The 19,088-nt window shown below is 43.8% G+C and overlaps 1 protein-coding gene across 1 annotated transcript in view; it reads left to right on the forward strand.

Moving 5' to 3' along the window:
* The window catches only part of LOC146809159 (IgGFc-binding protein-like), a 135,332-nt gene that overhangs the window by 57,943 nt on the left and 58,301 nt on the right, over positions 1–19,088 (forward strand). The window lies entirely within an intron of this gene.

The following is a 19,088-nucleotide window of genomic DNA, read 5'->3' on the forward strand; positions in this document are numbered from 1 at the left end:
AACGCTACCAGCGGTGCCCTCCTGTAAGAGTGGACCCACTTATAGGTTAGCGTTCTAGCTTTCTGTTCCCCCTCAAGCACTCCTACTTCCTATTTAAGCCAGATGCAGCGACCGCAAGCCCGTCTGTGCCCGTCAGTGCCCGGAACGCGACTAGCGCCAGAACCCCTGCCCGTTTTGTAAGGTATACGCATTCGCACAACCAACTTATGTGTCTTAATCTTGGTAAATGTGTGACTCATAAACTACAGCTGGAACAATCCCCCTTAAGCCCCCTACGCTGCAATATCTGTGGCTAGGTAGGCCTAAGTCCAAATCTTAACGCTCAGACATCTGATTTTAACAACAAGAACTCTCGACCTATTCGGTGTATTTTACTTATTACCAGATCAATGGTCAAGCACAAACTTCACTTAGAGTGCCTGATCCAAATAGAGAATCCGGACCTGGTTTTTCTCACAGAAACCTGGGCAAATGAAAATAATGATCCAGATTGGAACATGGCAATCCCAGTTGGCTATTTTGTCAGTAACCTTGATAGAATGAGGGCGAGGGGTGGGGGAATAGCGATAATCTCTCGCTCTCAGTTTACAGTGACAATCACTCCAGAACCTACCCTAGATGCTGAAGCTATGTCTTTTAGTATAAAATTCATTAATATAGAGCTGTTTCCAGGTCTCTTGATCTATAGACCTCCAGGTCCTAGATCCTCTTTTACGACGTCTCTCCAAACATATATGGAAGCATGCCTAGACACCGAATCATTTACGATACTAGGCGATTTTAACTTTCATTTGGAAGCCAACAATAATCCTGACACATTCTCATTATTAGACAAACTGACTAGCTTTGGTTTGAACCAGATCGTTTGCGAGCCAACACACCATGCGGGACACACACTAGATGGCATTTTCACCAATAATTCACTCATAAAAGTCAAGACTGTCTGTCCCTTACTCTGGTCTGACCACTCAGCGGTACATTTTACCATCACGCCAGCAACCTCAAACGGTGTTCGGAAGAACAGACCCTTGGCCGTCAAATATCGCGCCTGGAAGTCAGTTAGTAAAAAGGATCTAATATCAGCACTATGTGAAAAGCCCGTAAATCCTCCTGACTCCAACCAATCCGCGACAGTTTTTCATAACTGGCTTAATAGGGCAGCCAATATTGTGGCACCAGAAGTTACTAAGCACTCTCGAAGGAAATTAGCTTCGTCCCCTTGGTACTCTGCAGAACTTAAACAAGCTAAAATTAAATGCAGGCAAAAGAAACGCTGTTGGAGATCGGAATATAGTAGCGTACAGACGAAAGCGTATTGTGTAGCCTTAGATGAATATAAAACGGCAATTACACTAGCTAAAACAGCCTACTTTACCACCAAAATTCAGGAGGCCTCAAATTCCCCAAAATAATTATTTCAAACGGTCTCGGTACTGATGAAGTATCCGCGGGACGCAATGTTCTTACCTGACGACAACTTTATAGACAAGCTGGCAGGTTTCTTTCAAAACAAGGTTCAGTCTGTATATAACGACCTTCTAAAATCAGCCAAGGATGTAGGGCGCAATAATCCAGGACAGCCTGAGAACAAGGTCTTTCACTGTGGCTTACCGCAATTTCCACTATTGGGAGAGGAGGAAGTGGCTGAAACGTTGTTGAAGATCAAATCAGGGTCCTCTTTAGATCTCTGTCCACTGCATATATTGCATTTGGTTTCAGGTGAGATAACGCAATGCCGCACTGTAAACTCAAATCACGGAGGGGGCAGAAAATAGCTCCCCCCTCCTGCTCTTCCTTCTGAGCCGCAACAGTGTAATCACAGAGTGAAAGGTATTGGAGTGCTTTGTTAGTGTTTATAGCTCGGATCATATGTAACTCTCACTTCACACTTTGTGTCTGTGTAATTTACAACACTTACACATCTTCTTCACTGCACTATTTATCACTACTTTGAAGACATCGCAGGCCAGTCTCTTCCTCTGATATTTATAATCTCACAAGGGGTCCAGAAGGCCCTTTATTGCAATGCAAAAGGTCTTGCATTTGCGAGAGTTTAAGCTATTACTATTGTAAATGTTAATGCCTTTTATTTATGTTTTAAAACCCATAACATAATTAAAAGGCATTGTCATTTACAATGCCAGTAACCAAACTCGTGTGAATGCGAGACCTATTGCATTGCAAATGCTTGTTTTTCCTGGGAGCAAACACCATCTGTTATGTGCTCTGTGTGTACCTGTAATGCTGAAATAAGTCACAAGCATCAGATTTGAGGCTGACACAGGATCCACAAAGCCTCTTTTGGGTGGCTTACATTCAGTTTAAGGTTGTAAGTCCAATTACAATGTGATTAGAATAAAATGCTTGAAACTGAGATACAACATCAATATAAAATCGAAGAAATTTTGGCAATAGCAATCTATAATGTAAGATATTGATGATGAGCAGAGCTGGGGAGACAAACAGTTCATGTCATTGAACGAAATAGATCAACGGATCATCTCTGACTAACTGACTTGAGTGCATATGTAAAATTGATTGTAATGCTTCTACTGCTAATGTTTTTGAAAAGGAGGTTGGCAACCACCTTTGATAACTAATGGATAGTCCCTATGTCAGTTTCAACTTGTTAATTCTCCTACATATCATTGTTTGGTATTATTCAAGTGCCTATTGTTTTTCTTTGTGACACTTCACCTTCTGTTTCCTTTATTTCATTTTTCTTCTTTTCACTTATATTTTATATATTTTATCTGCATCTTTATAAATTATAGCATTTTAAATGGAATATTTATCATATTGCTTACATCACACCATATTTTGATCTTTTTGTTACTTGATGTTACATTTTTATTGCATGTTCTTATTTGTTTTACTCAAACAAAATTCAAACTAAAAACAAGAATGTAATGCAAGATATGCTAACTATGTGGAACAGTGGAAAAGTGGTTATTTGTTCCATTTAGTAAAATGAAAAGGACACACAAATTACATTAAGGTCATCTTAATTTCTTTTGCAAGAACTACACAGTTATAAGATAGACCCTAATTTAGTCTAATGTACTTATGATCAGCATCATCAGCTGAAGCAGTGCAAAACTTTGGCTTACATCACTAACCAGTTTTTACTGAAGACAGTTTTGACAAGGAATCCAGTTTCAGGAAGATCTCACTGTATTTCTGGGCACAATTCAAGTAGGAAATGTCAAAATATTTTGGTTTTGATTATAACTTGCCTCTATTTGTGGATGCCGTCCTTATTAGGGGGATTTCCCCAAAACCTTTTGCTTTTTGTCCTCCTGGTTTTTGCCAACTTTGTTTTCCTGAACTTAGGTCCCTGGGCACTTTCCCCTGCACTGCAGTGGGAAAGTGTGCACAGCCTTCCTACACATGCCAGGACAGGGTGTTTACTTAATTGGTTTAGGTGTCACCTGTAAGTGCCAGGTGAAAGAGTACACCACATACCCAGGGCAGGGGCAACACAGGCTAACGGGGGGCTGCAGCACTGATTGTGCCACCCCCGCCAAAAGAGCCTATACAAAATGTCTCATGCTCAGGTTGGCGGTTGGCCTGGCTCACTCCGTGGCCAACCTTGAGGGGGCTGTTCGCTACCACAACATCAGGGTAGATGAGGGTCCAGGTAGGTACATCTGCATGTGCTCTTCCCGGGTAGAGATGAGCCCCATGTGGGTTTTCTCTAACTAGCGAGTCAACTCTCCCCTTTGGAAACATCTCCAGGGTGTGGCTGATGCCCTTATTATGGATATAGGGCGTGGTGCACTTTCCCACTGTCAAGGTAGCATGAAAATGCAAGCTCCCTTCCTACACCCGTTAGGAATGGGTTCTTAGCCACAGGTTCTAAACATAAGTCAGGCCTGCCAGTGCAGGTCAGTGTGTGTGCACACTCGCATCTAGGGTGGTCATAACCCGTTGACCAGCCCTGTCAGTGCAGGCCGGTGTGCGCACTGGCACATGCGATGTTGTAGAACCTGTGTCTAGCCTGCCATTGCAGGCTGGAGTGGGCAAATTTGCACCGATGATGTCCCTGATTATGTGACCGGACTACCATTGCAGGGTGGGGTGCGCACTTGCACCAATGGTGTCACTCCATGAGTGTCAAGCCCGCCAATGCAGGTTTAGGTGAGCTGTGGCACTGATGGTGTCCCAAACATCAGTGCAGTTCCCCATTGTGTGCTTGGGTGCGCATTGGTACTGATGGTGTTTTCCAAATGCGTGGCCAGCCTGCCATTGCAGACTGATGTGTGTGTGTTGCCCCGCTAGTGTTACTGAACTTGTGTCCAGCCTGCCACTGCAGGCTGGGGTGCGCTTTGTACCGATGATGCATCTGAATACGTGACCATCTGCCATTGCCATTGCAAGTGGAAGAGGTGTGGTGCAGCGGCCAGGGTGCCTGACTCCGGACCATGGGGTTCACTGTTCGATCCCCGGTACCAGCGGCAGGTTAGTCCAGCACCATGTGACTCTGGGTAATAGCTTGCTTAATCTTCCCATTGGCCACCAGCGCCGGGACACCTCTCCAGAGGTAGCTGTGTGCTTTACAAATGCTGGTATTTCATTTCGTTGCGGACTGGTGTGAGTATGACATCGCTGGTATTGATAAATTCATGTCCAGAACTGGCATTGATGGTGTCTCTGAATTTGTGTCCAGCCTGCCACTGCACATTGGAACTTTGGGCTGAAACAGTGGATTGCAGTGGTGCAGCTGCAGCATGTTTTCTATCACTGGAATTGTAGTGACAACCCCTTTCCAGTGGTAAAGGTGGCTTTGTCATGATTTGCTTAGAAATGCCACTACTAAAATGTGGGTGTTTCTCTGCTCTAAAACTTTGTTGTGTGCCTTTGTGCTTGGCTCCAGTCCACACTAGAGGATGGGGGAGCACATCTGGGCATTCCCCAGTGACAGCTATAAAACACTTGGCATGCAACAGGAATGACAGACCTCTTCCACTTGCGGTCCTAGATGGAGAGATTGGAGGAAGAGGTTTTGACCCTTGGCCTCTGGAGCCAGGTCGTGGCCCCACTAAGGATTAGGATCTGCATTCCGTGGCCTCATGGTGGAGAGGACTAATATTTAGGGGAAAATCTGTGTTTCAAAGGGAGACCGTTTGAACCACCCCCAATTTCAAAGATGCACTGTAGTGTAACTACTGGTGCCATCAACCCTGCTAAGTTCCACGCATCAGGCATTAGACTAACTCATTTCAGTGTGGTGATCAGCATCACCGCACTGAAATGCAAAGTCATGCATTATAGCGCCTCAGCTGTCAAGCTGGCAGCGCTGCTATAATAAAGCACCATGCAAGCTGCAGTGGCAGCGAGCGGTGCGCACTGCTGCTGGCAGGCTTGGGGGCTCTCTGGCTCAGCTATAGCTCAGCTCAGCTGCAGAGAGTGGTGTGCTACAATAAGTACATCTGACAGCGCTGCGATATTCCTGACTTCAGAGGAGGACTGGTCTGAGGCAATTGCTACCGAGTGTGTTAGTGTTAACGGACAAGTGCCTCTAGGCGGGTCTGGCTCCTGCGGCGGGAAAGGTGGGCCGCCGCGCATTTCAAAGTTGGCTGCTAGGCAATCATGGACCCGACCACAATTTGGCTGCCGCACACAAGCATGGCTTTCTTTTGGGAGAGCTTTCATGCCTGCGGTATCTGACGGCTGCTACCAGACCCGACCCCACCAGTGCCATCATGGCTGCATGTATGCAATCAGGGCTAGACAGTTCAGAAAACTGTACATCCCGGGGAGTCCATGCTGGTGTGCAACTCTTAAATTCCATATAAATTTCTTACCCACAATGTCCTGCACATCTCAAACTTTGACTAAATACACATATTTTCCTCACATTGCTGTGAGGAAAACTTCTGTAATCTACTGGGAGCCACAAACGTCTTACCACACAGCATTCCCCAAAGTCTCCCAAAGAAAATGGTATCTCACTTGTGTGAGTGGACTAAGACCCTTGACACAAAAGGCCCTATACCGCTTTGTGGAGAGATTAACAATAGGGGTAGTTGCGAGATTTGGGGCGGTGCTCAGCCGCCACCCATGAAAATCTACCAACCACAGACATGTTTGAAATCTAGACAACCAGGGGATTCCAGGGTGGGGTGCCTTGAATGGATCCCACAAGGTTTTCGTTCCCACAATGCCCTGAAAACCTCAAACTTTGCCTTAAATCATGCATTTCCTTTAAATTCTGGTTAAAAACTAATAAGCCCAAGAGACAAATTTGCCACGTGCAAAAACATTTTTTTAGATCCTAATTGACTCAGCAGCAAGCTATGAATCAACACTGGAAATAAAAGGAAACGCTCAGAACACTGCGGCCTAAGCCACGCATGCCCGATCAATGCAAGTGCAACCACGCTTGCCTTAAGCACGCATAAGCCTTAACCACGCATATGCGTGGTTAAGGCATATGCACGGTCCAGATGTCTAGAATAGGCGGGTCCAGGAAGGATCAGGAGTGGACGCTATGAGGAAGGTGGGGCTGGATTTTTGCCCTGGGGGAATTTTATGGCTAAGGGCGGGTGGCGGGTTCCAGGGGTCAGGGTATGTAGGTAAGTTTTAACCACATATATGTCTTTGCCATGCATGCCTTAACAACACATATTTCATTGTAAAGGCATGTGTGGTAAAGGTTTATGCATAGGTAGGACTTGAGTGGTTAAGACCGCGTTGAAACAGCATGTGTGGTAATGGCATGCAAGGTTCCATCACACAACTGAAATACGGCATCACAAAGAACCAGTTTTGAAGGCCATGGAGCAGTCTTGGGTCAATGAACAATGCCAGGTGCTCTTACTACACAATTCTTTCCAGAAAAAAATTGCAATCGTTTTCCTTTTGCAAAAGCCCCTCACAATATTGTGTTGCTTCTGTGTTCTTTCAAACCTTCTCCTTTGGAACCATGCGTGAGAGGTACACAATGACATTTGGGGCATGTTGTCTTTTTGAAAAGAGACATAGAAGACATGCAGGCTAAAAAAAAGAGACATACACAACATGCTGCCATTCAGAAAGCACTTTAAATCCGAGCTGTATGTGTAAGATTTCACGCAAGCCAAGTGTTCTTTCTCATTGTGTTTGACATTGTGAAAGGTTTAATTTGTGCACAGTATAAATCCTAAAACAAAACAATACATAACTGAAACAAAATCAAAGAACTGCCACGAAACAATGACAGGGCTTTATGTATAGTTTAAATGTGCTTCTACACATCTGTCCTGCTCTCCCCCTCTGTAATGCCCCCTATGTTTTTCACCCATGCATTCCACCATTTATTGAAAAAAAAACAGTTTCATGTACAATGGCACTGTTGGACTTGACCCTTGTAGCAGGGTTATCCCTGACCTTATTGCCTTCCTCCTGGTATTTTTTCTGACCTGGTGGTGGTTTCAGGACTCCGAGCACTTTATCACTGCTGTTTAGTGTAAAGTGCATGTGCTCTCTATGATAACCTTGGTAAGATTTGGGTATTTAATTTACCTTTTAGTCCCTGGTAAAGTGGTACCTCATACACCCGGGGCCAGTAAATTAAATGCTACTGGTGGACTTGCAGCGCTGCTTGCGCCACCTACCAAAGTAGCCTTTCAAAACTGTCTCAGGCCTCTGCTATTGCAGGGCCTGTGCGTGGAGTTTACTGCCGCTGTGATGTGGCACATACAATGGGTGCTTGTGAGAAGTTGGCCTGGTATATGATGCTCACTAGTTAAAGTGATCACCTTGTACCATGCCAAGCAACCCTTATGGTGTGGTTGTAAGTCAACCTTTTCGGACTAGCTGCCCTAGTGGTAGCGTAGGCTAAGCAGTCTTTGAGGCTAAACTCGTGAAGCGTGTTAAGCCAGCTGTTTTACCAAATGCAACCCCCTTTTATACCAATGAAAGGACACCACACAGATATATATTCAAAATATATATATGTATTTATTTCTCAAAGTAACCCCTAGTCTCTTTATGAGCACAGGAGCACAAATCGTCAAACAAGATTACAGTAGAATACACAGAAGTTGCACTTTATATGGATAGGCCCTGGTGGCCGCTCAAACCATATACTAAAATAGTGGTATAAGTACCACGAACAGAAAAGGGAAAAGGCCTAGGGCCTCTAGAATCGCTGGGCCTGTGGAAATATGGATTTTTCTGATCAGTTATGTCCCCTATCTTGGACCCCGACGGTTCCATGTATGAATCGCAAGTACATGTATGTTCCCTCCAGTTCCAGTTATGAAGACGCAAACACATGTGCGTCCACCGTCAACATGTCCTCTGTCAGATCCGCCATGAATAGGCCGGATATTCCATTCTTAAGTATGAAAGGCCACCGGCTTTATATGGTTCACTTATGCCATTTTACAGTCCAGGCAAGTAGGCCCTGATTCTGTCATCGAACTCTTCTTGCCTTCTGCCTCTGAAAACTCCAGTCTGAGCCTGCATCTGTGACCATGAACTTTGTCTCATTCCCTGCGCGGCTCACGAAGCCTGACATCAGCTTGCTGCCTGCCAAAAACTGTATTTCACCTTCGAAATTATCTGCTCCGTTCCCTGCCCGATGCATTCCTGTCTAGTAGTTTAAGTAAACATTCTTCCAGCTACCGAGCAAAGGCCCGGCTTCTCTGTCTTTATGCAAGTAATTCATAGCCCTATTACTATGGAAGATTTCCGCCCTCGCATCTAGTGTAGACACTTAGACGCTTGTACACGCACTAACAGTCAGTATAGTCAGTATAGAATAAGATTCTACTCTAAGAAGACCTCTCTTTGGATAACTTAGTTCTTTAAACATAGGATGTTAGATATGATTTGGGATTAGGTTGACTTGACCCTCCAGACTTCTGTCGCCACATGTAGAGCTAAATGTCAAGTCCCCTTCACCCCCTAGTTGCACGTCAATTACACGTCATGCTGCTGCACGCGCATTTCTGCCAAGTATTTCTGCTGACATTGCGAAATTCTTTCATGTAACCACCCTCTTATGACATCACATCTGATGACGTTCTTTAAATCACACCTAGTTACACCTATTTTTGCTACGTACGAATATATTATCACCACTATCAATTGTTACGCCTCTTGTATCTGCTTCACTGTAATGCCTATTGTATAAAAGTAATTGATTGTCAATAACGTATGTACTTCACTTCCTGAACCTTCGTGGTGATGGAACTTGGAGCAACCGATTATAATCGACCATTGGAATAAAGCCCATTCCGAACCTCTAATACCACGGATTCTGCCTCTTATTTACTGAGCTATTTTATTATGTTTCTGTATCAAATTAAGTCCCGGTAATTAAATTATTTACCACATGAATGGCGCCCGAACAGGGACACTTTCTCATCTCACGCGCCGTCGGTGCGTTGCAGGCCCGGTCTCCTGCCACAGCTGGACGGACAATAACGCGTACCAGCAGGATTTCCTGTATCTCCCTCCGGTCAAGCGGGGGCGACTGAGGCTGCGATCAACACCCAGACGAGGCGGTGAGAAGTGCGAAGTATCCCGACCAGAGCCTAGCTGAGAGAGCAAGATCCGAGGTATACAGAGGCCCACCAGTTTCCGAAGTCCCAAGTCGAGTCCAGTGTCCGAAGTGTTCGAGTCGAGTCCAGTCCGGTTCAAGTTCAGTTCAGTTTTCCGAGGCCTTCCGTTTCCGAGCTACCCGGTGAGTACCATTACTGGGGAGGCGTTCTGACGTGCACATAGGTTGTGCCGGTCAAGACGGGTTTGGGTACACAAATCCGGTCTGCACTGTTTCAGCAGTGTATCTGTACTGTTTAGCAGTATATCTAGTATATCAAGTATATAAATTCAGAATAATTCAGTTAAAGTCGAGTATCATGTTTAGTGATTAAGTTTTCCTTAGATCGTCATCATCATCGTTGCTCAGTTAAATGTTAAATGTTAAATGTTTTAATAACGTTCTGCATATTGTGGTATGAATGACTGTTCATTATTGTGTTTAATGTATTAAGTTTGTTCAAAATCAAGTATCAGACCAGTTTTCAATATGCCGCTCTTTTCGAAATTAAGACAGATCACGACAAGAAAAGGGGTACTCGAAGAAGCCGTTCCTATTCCTCCTAGGGACACTCCAGGGTACTTCATGTATCATAAACATGGCTTAGACGCTATATTATTTCTTGATTTATGGGTAGACTACACTAAGGAACTACCAGAAAGTCAGAGGTGGCCCGCAGCTGGGACCTGGGATGCAGAGTGCATCATGAAAGTAGAGGAAGAGTTATGGAAAAGGAAAGTCAGACAGTCACAGAAAGACGCCATTGAGCTATGGCGTAAAGAATCTCATAGACGTACAGAAAAAGCACTCCGACAGGAAGAGAAAAATAGAGAGAATCCAAATAAAATCCGAGAAAATCTATTAATTGAAGAAGGTACCCGAGTAAAGTCAGAACAAGTAGACAGACAAAGAAATGCCCTTATGAATGGTATGTATCCCCTTCTGGCCGAAGGATTACCTAAGGCTACTCCGGAGATACCAAAAGACTTGCCAACCCCATTATTTCCAATAAAGGTACATCCTAAGGGGCATCCTAGAACCGCAGAAGATGTTTTTCTTTCCTCATATTTAGATGACGCAGCTCCCGAGTATGCTAATCCCGCCCCGCATAGACCGCCTGCCAGGGATATTCAACGCCAAGATCCAGTATCCGTATCTCTACAGCAACAAGTCCTGACACAAGTTCCGGCAAGCACATCTGTTTCTGCATCTGTTCCTACAGCTACTTCTATAGCTGTGTCCACACCTATAGTTGCGGTATCACGTTCAACGAACCCTTTCACACCCGATACCCCAGACGGGGCTACCGGAGGTGCTACCAATATTTTTTCTACGCCACCCAGAATAAATAAACTTACCTTTCAAGAGTCAGCACATTCACGTACCCCCAAACTCATAAATGCCCGTACGCTTAAGGAACTTCTTATAGATTGTAGATATGACCCTGTGCCCGGCAAAGAGGACGAAATGATCATGGCATCATTACGTATCAGACGAGCCGCAGTGTATTTAGGGAAGTTACCAGGAATGACCGCGCATCTAGATAATATTTACCATTTTGTCCAAACAGGGCGAGATTCAGAATGTATTAACAGAGCTATGGAATACCAGAAAGTGGAGATACAGGGGGAACTGTTACGTTTCCTCATAAATTGTGTGATCAGAAATCAAGACCGACCGGGGGTAGACCCGGAAGCAATGCAAATTCTTACCAGATGGAGCCAGAATATATTAGAAGGGAGACATGATAAGCAAAATTGTATAATAGCCATGTGCCGAAAGATCCGTAAAGAAATAGAACGCCTACACGAAGAAAGATTAGCGGTAGACCAGTTCGAACAAAGCGAGGAGGAAGGATCAGGACTGCCCGCAGGACAGTCAGGCACCATAGCCTATGTAGGTAGAGGAAGATCTTGTAATAGTACTAGATGTTCTATTGACCCGATACGTCCGATATGTCCAGAAAATAACAGGAATTTCCAAACACCTATAATAAATATAAGGTCCCCCGAGCATTCGTTTCAAACCGCTGACAAATTACTCCGAGAACGAAGGGGTTATCATTTTCTCGATTCTAGGGATGAACAAGAATTAGCCAGGTCAGCCGTTCAATGGGTTGATAGTCCCGGAATGTATGGTGATGATACAGTAGCACACACATTTTTGAATCTCACCCCAGCTGAACAGCGTTTAGCTGGGATTTATATGATTCAACAACTCCTTATACTATATCAGAGTCAGCATTCAGATCCTGGTCCTTTACCTGAAATACTGACTGAATTACTCAAGAATAGATGGAGAGGTTCAGGTACTAAGTTAATTAAAGAAATACTAGAATCAAGAAAGCAGTACATTCTTTTTGTATGCCCAGAACATGTCTCACTGCCCATCAAGGAAAGAACCACGTATTACATGGACAGACAGAATCCCTTACGAGAAGTACACCCAATAAAAGGCGAGGACAATGAGTTTAAACGTGTATTTGTATATACGCCCATATCGAAAATAGAATTGTTAGAAATGAAGAAAGTGGTACCCAGTCATGACAAAGACCCTGCAGGTTTTCACCGAGAAATTAAAGACATGTTACTCATGGGAGAGTATACCTATCCCGACATTATGACAATATTAAAGGTATTAATGCCTGCTGGCATTTATGAAAAACTCAGGGAAAAAGAGTGGGAGGTAGGCGACCAAAAGATAGAATGGTCAGCATTAGAAGCAAAAGAAAAGGCCCGAACTGCAGGAGCAGGACTTGGGGATAAAACTAAAGCACTACCAGGTCTACTAGTACAGGTACTGCCACGCTTATTAACTACGAAAAAGGAAGATTGGGGTACAATTTCAGCCTGTAAACAAAAGCAAGATGAAGACACTAGTGATTTCTATGCCCGATTTGAAAAATGTTTTGGTATAAATAGTGGCATAAAAGCAAGTAGCGAATCATACCCACATCTGTTCGTGACAAAATTAGTTGAAAATTCCTTGCCTCAAGTGAAGAATAGAGTATTAAAATTCGAGAGTACCTGGCAAGGTAACACTCCATCACAAATGTTACAAATGTTACAGTACCATCATAATAGAATTAGAGAGGAACAAGAACATGAACAAAGACGCATGAAAGACACGAAAATGAAAATGCTAGTCTCCCAGACAGTTCCAGCCGAAGGACATAAAAAGGGTACGACACATTCCGGTGATTCAACCGGACCTGTAAAAGGGACATGCAACTATTGTAAAAAGCCAGGTCATTACGTACACGATTGTCCAGTTTTGAAACATAATATCGCCATAGGTAATACAAAGGAAAGACCACGGCCACCTAGACAGGATCAGAATGAACAAGGAGCCCCGCAGCATGCACAGTCCATGCCAGCTCCACCACAGTCTATACAGTTTGTGCCAGCTGCACCAACGCTGCCTGTTGCTGCCACACAAACCACGACACGACAACTGTACCAGACCGCACAGTATGACTATCCTGATTATCAGCGATACGCATGAACCAGCCTAGAGAGGGAAGTTGACTTACCCCTTATCGAGGTCCCTGTAGACCAAGAAGGACCTTATGTACATAGTGAATTGTTAGGCCAAGACAGAAAATTTTTACTCGATACAGGGGCAAGTCGAACAACCATAAAACGTAGTGAAGTTCCAGGGGCACCCCTCTCAGGCTCACAGAATATTTCCCTTGGTTTTTCAGGAAAACCTATTGTTAATGAAGTGTCACAACCTCTTCCACTTACGATAGGACCTTTGACCCGAACTACAGATTTATTGCTTACTAAATCATGTCCAGAAAACTTGTTAGGAATAAAAACACTGAAAGCTCTAGGAGCTATAATATGTTGTTCTCCGGAAGGAGTAAGATTGTTTTTATGTGATTTCAAGGGTCATTATGGGCCTCATGTAGGTAGCATACCAGTTACCACTTCTAAAATACCGAACGATACCGAATCGGTATTTTAGAAGTGGTAACTGGTATGTAGGTAATGAGTCGGTATTTTTTACCGATTCGTTACTAGTCGGTAATTACCGAATCGGTATTTACCGATTCGGTAATGAGGCATACCTTCCCATTGATGGGAAGGTATGCCTCATTACCGAATCGGTAAATACCGATTCGGTAATGGGGGGAACACATACAAGGGTGGCAGGGTGTCACATTGACACCCTGTTGCACCCCTGATTCGGCCATGTGTGCACATGTGGCACACATACATGCCCTAAGGGCATGTATGTATGCCACATTGCACACTGCTACGCGCGTAAAAATGCATTTACACATACATTCATTATTTACCACCAACTATAAGTTGGTGGTAAATACTGACTCATAAACACACACACACACTCCCCCTACATCTCGATTTTGCTTTCGGAATTTACCGAATCGGTAAAATTACCGATTCGGAAAAGTTACCGATTCGGTAACATTACCGATTCGGTATTATTACCGAATCGGTAATTTTACCGATTCGGTAAATTCCGAAAGCAAAATATGTCCCCCTACATACCAATGGCCAAAATACCGGTCGGTAACGGTATAATTACCGAAAATCGGCCGTTACCGACCGGTATTTGGCTACCTACATGAGGCCCTATGTGTCTAGAGACATGGATCCCCGATTGCAGACTTTACCTACACATCTATGGGCACAAGGCCCTACTGATGTTGGTTGCATGAATATTACACCATATCGAGTCACACTAAAGGCAGGAGTGGTACTACCACGAATGCGACAATACAAGTTACCACCAGATGCTGTAGTGGCTTTACTGCAAATCATTGACGAGCTTATTGCCCAAGGAGTGGTTGTGGAAACAGACTCCAATGTATGTAATTCCCCGATAATTCCGATTCTTAAACGAACAGATCCGAAGGCCCCGCCAGTATATCGATTGGTTATTGATCTGCGCGAATTAAACAAATGCATTGTGCCACAATTCCCTGTGGTCCCAGATATTTCATCATTACTGACAGCTATTGATTCCGAAGCAACATTCTTTACTGTAATTGATCTCAAGAATGCTTTTTTCAGCGTCCCAATAGATCCGGAAAGCCAATATTTGTTCGGATTTAGTTTAAATGGACGTAGCTTTAAATTCTCACGCGCACCTCAAGGATTTACAGAAAGCCCCAGCATCTATAGCCAAGCACTGAAACGAGAACTCGACAGTATCCACATGCCAGTTAACACTGCTTTGCTTCAATATGTCGACGATCTGCTGATCACCGCGAGAAGCGAACCCGAATGTGAGAAAGCATCACTGACAGTTTTACAATTTCTAGCCGAAAAGGGGCACAAGGTGTCCCCTTCTAAGCTGCAATTCTGTGTCCAGCGAGTTGTTTATCTTGGACACTCGCTGTCCAAGGAGGGAAGGCAGCTTACACCCGACCGCATTCAGTTAATAGCTAACATGCCAATACCCAAGACACAAAAGGAGGTGCGGGCTTTCATAGGCCTCACTTCATATTGTAGGCAGTGGATCCCTCAGTATGCATTTCTAGCAAAACCACTCATTCAATTGACAACACAGGAGGCAGCCACATCGACTGTTCTCCCTTGGACTCAGGAACATACACAAGCTTTTGAAAGCTTAAAGAAAGCTTTATGCCAAGCACCTGTTTTAGCAACACCATGTTACAGTAAACAGTTTACACTCTTTGTTACAGAGCGCGAAGGTACTGCCTTGTCAGTACTCACACAGGAACAAGCAGGAGCACACAAACCATGTGCTTATTTTTCTAGTACATTAGATCCCGTAGCTCAGGCTTTGCCTGCATGCCTAGAATCAGTGGCAGCAACAGCTTTAGCAATCAGACAAAGCGATGCTATAGTGTTAGGACATCCGTTGACAGTTCAAGTACCACATGCAGTAGAGGTTCTTGTAAATAGAACGCAAACACAACACTTGACCATTGCGCGACTCACTGGGTACGAGTTAACATTGTTTCAGCCACATATAGAAATCAGACGTTGTAACACATTGAATCCTGCCACACTTTTACCTGTAATCGGAACAGACCCACTAGCTCATGACTGTATTGAAGTTATTACAATCACGACGAAACCCAGACAAGATTTAACCGATGTCCCATTGTCAGACCCAGACCTTACGTTGTATGTAGATGGTTCATGTATGAGAACAAGTACAGGAGAGTTAGTGGCCGCTTACGCAGTCACAACAGATACTGAAATTATTGAAACAAATTGCATAAATACCTTGTCAGCTCAAGCCGCAGAGCTCATCGCTCTGACACAAGCCTGTATTCAAGCCACAAATAAAAAAGTCAACATATACACTGATTCACGTTATGCATTCGGAGTTGTACATGACTTCGGCGTGCTGTGGCGAGAGAGAGGTTATTTAACTTCTCACGGTGCCCACATTCAGCACGGACCCCTCATTCATGCCTTATCAGATGCAATACATCTACCCACTGCAATATCAATCATGAAATGTAAAGCTCATACGAAAGTTACTGATATCATTTCTCAAGGCAATGATCTAGCTGACAGAACAGCTAAACAGACTGCTCAAACTCAAACATCCGACATGACAAAGACCATAGTCCCGACGCCAACACATTGTATGACGGTTAAAGATCCTACTCTTGACGTAATTGATATACAGACACATGCTACACCAGATGAAATAAAGAAATGGACTGAATTAGGAGGGATCCAAATGGATCAAGGATGGATGATGAAGGAAAAGTCTGTGTGGTTCCTTCCTGATTCAATGGTCCAAGTTATAATTAACACTGTACATAGTCCCGCACATCTAGGAGAAAAAGCTATGCTAGATAGCATTCAACACATTTGGTTCAATAAACATTTACGAGCAGCAGCCAAACAAAAAGTTCGTACCTGTATGATCTGTTGCCAGTTCAACCCAGGAAAAAGCGTTCCCGTAGAACAGGGTGGATTTCAGCCTCCTGATCACCCTTTTGAAGTCCTCCAGATGGATTATATCCAGATGGAACGATGTCGAGGATTCAAATATGTTCTCGTAGTTGTTTGTGCTCTTTCCCGTTGGACGGAGGCATACCCGGTTTCAGATTACACTGCCCCGACTACTGCCAAACAGTTGGTTCGAGAATTCTTCCCACGATACGGTTTACCACGTGTTGTCTATTCAGATAACGGCCAGCCGTTCTCATCCGAATTAATGAAACACGTTTCACTTTTGTTAGGCTATCAGTGGAAATTCCACTGTGTCCGACATCCCGAGGCAGCAGGTCTCGTAGAAAGACATAATCAGATCCTGAAAATCAGATTGTCCAAAATATGCAGAGAGAAAGGTGTTGACTGGGTAGTAGCATTACCAGTTGCACTCTTTTACATGAGAATGGTAGCACACTCTCGAACAGGGCTATCCCCGTATGAAGTGATCTTCGGCAGACCACCAAATATGTGGGGGACGCCTATACCACGCAAAATAACTGATATTGACTGTAATATGCTGACAGATTACTTGGCTTCCTTGATGTCTGCACTACAATCTTGTCGTTCACAGGTAGCTGCAGCTTTTCCTGACAACACTGAGGTGAAACCCCATGACGTAGTCCCGGGAGACTTGGTCCTCGTGAGGAACTTTGATCGAAAGACTCAACTGGAACCTAGGTGGAAGTCGCCTCAGCTGGTGTTGCTCACCACAAGGACAGCCGTGAAGATTGAGGGCAGAAAAGGCTGGATTCATTCAAGTCATATCAAGAAATTTCATGGACTATCAGCGGATGTGAATACCACACCCCGTGTGTCTTTACCCATTGACTCAAAACTTCCTTTTGTTGAAAAGAGTAATTCCGAACATTATAAACTAAAGCTTAGGTCCAATCAGTCAAGCAATTTGATTGTTTAAGTCCTCTCCGAGGTGAAGCGGTTGAATTGTCTCTGACATGTATCCCTTGGACCTGAATAGAGATAACACCCGAAAAATGGTGAAACGACAGGCGTACTGTAAATCACTGCGTAGTCATTGCATAGTGACGTTATTAATTTTGTTTTTCTTAAGTCTTTTAATAATTACTGCAAGTATATTGTTGCACATATATTATCCTATTTCTAGACATGTTTACAATGTTACTGCTGAACATTCTTTTAGTGAATTACCTCCGTTTGAGTTGTCCTATAGATTTGCGCTGCGCAATAACACTTTTATTAGTATGTTACATCATTCCCATCAGGTTAGCAATGCTACAAATTGTTGGATATGTGGCCGACTCCCTCCCTATCAGAATTATAAAGGAATTCTACCTCTCTTTCCATACCCGTTCACACACAACGGCTCCTGTGGAGCATGGTTTAGTCTAATTAATTCTCTAGATTCGAATTCTGCAGTTTATCAAGATAACTGGGTATGGGGAAATTTGAACTTAGTTTTGCTTAAAGTCTGCTATCCTAACAAGGAGGGACTTCCCCAGAGAACAGGAACTGATCTAGAAAATGAAGTGTATGGATTAGGTAATTTTACGCTTAATCTTATGATCCTAAATGTCGAATCCGAAACTACTCCAATTTTGCCCGCTATGTCAATATTTCCAGTAAAAGGTGAATTATGTGTAAGAAAGAATGGTTCCATAAATATGGGCCATAGCAAATGCACCACTGTAGTAGAATTTAGTGATCAAGGCAAGTCTACATTTAGAGCTTCCCGCCATTCTTATTTCATATGTGGTCAGACGGCATATGTACGTTTGCCTCTAGATTGGGATGGTACTTGCTACATTGGATTCCTTTTGCCACCTGTTTTCCTAGCTCCTCCTGATTATCACAGAAATACTCATTTAGTATATAATAGAGTAAGGAGAGATCTCCCGATAGTCGATTACACTGAAACAGCATGGGAAAAATACACAGATTTCAATAAAGGTCTCTTTCCCTATATAGGTACCGTTACTAATAGTAAGCTGATACGTAGATTAACTAGAACCCTTGAAGCAGTAGTGAACGAAACTATTTCCGCCTTAGGCAATTTAACAGAAGAGCAGTCTGCTATGCGGATTGTTGTGCTTCAAAATCGTCTTGTCCTTGACGTCATCCTGGCCGATAGGGGCGGAGCTTGTAGGGTCATCGGATCAAGCTGTTGCATTTTCATACCAGAAAATTCGCCATCTGTATATAAAGCCATAACTCGCCTTCATAAGATTGTAAGCCAGATACACCAGAATCCAGGTACCTGGACTTGGTCCGGTTGGTTTTGGAGTGTATTATCTACCTTTGGATGGAAGGTCCTATCTTTCCTAGGTATTGGCCTTCTCATACTATTCAGTTGCTGTCTATGTCTACAATGTGGACCAGCGATCTGTGGTCTGTGTGCCACATCGTGTATTCCACCACCAGGATTTCATTCATCACGGAAGAAGAAAGAAGAACAAATGATGCTATATGAACAGATCAATGGATTGATGAAGATTGATATCTCTTAACGGGCAAGTAGGGGACAAGGAGGGAATGTGGAAATATGGATTTTTCTGATCAGTTATGTCCCCTATCTTGGACCCCAACGGTTCCATGTATGAATCACAAGTACATGTATGTTCCCTCCA

Source organism: Triturus cristatus, chromosome 7 (genome assembly GCF_964204655.1).
Source record: "Triturus cristatus chromosome 7, aTriCri1.1, whole genome shotgun sequence".
NCBI classification, from domain to species: Eukaryota; Metazoa; Chordata; class Amphibia; order Caudata; family Salamandridae; genus Triturus; species Triturus cristatus.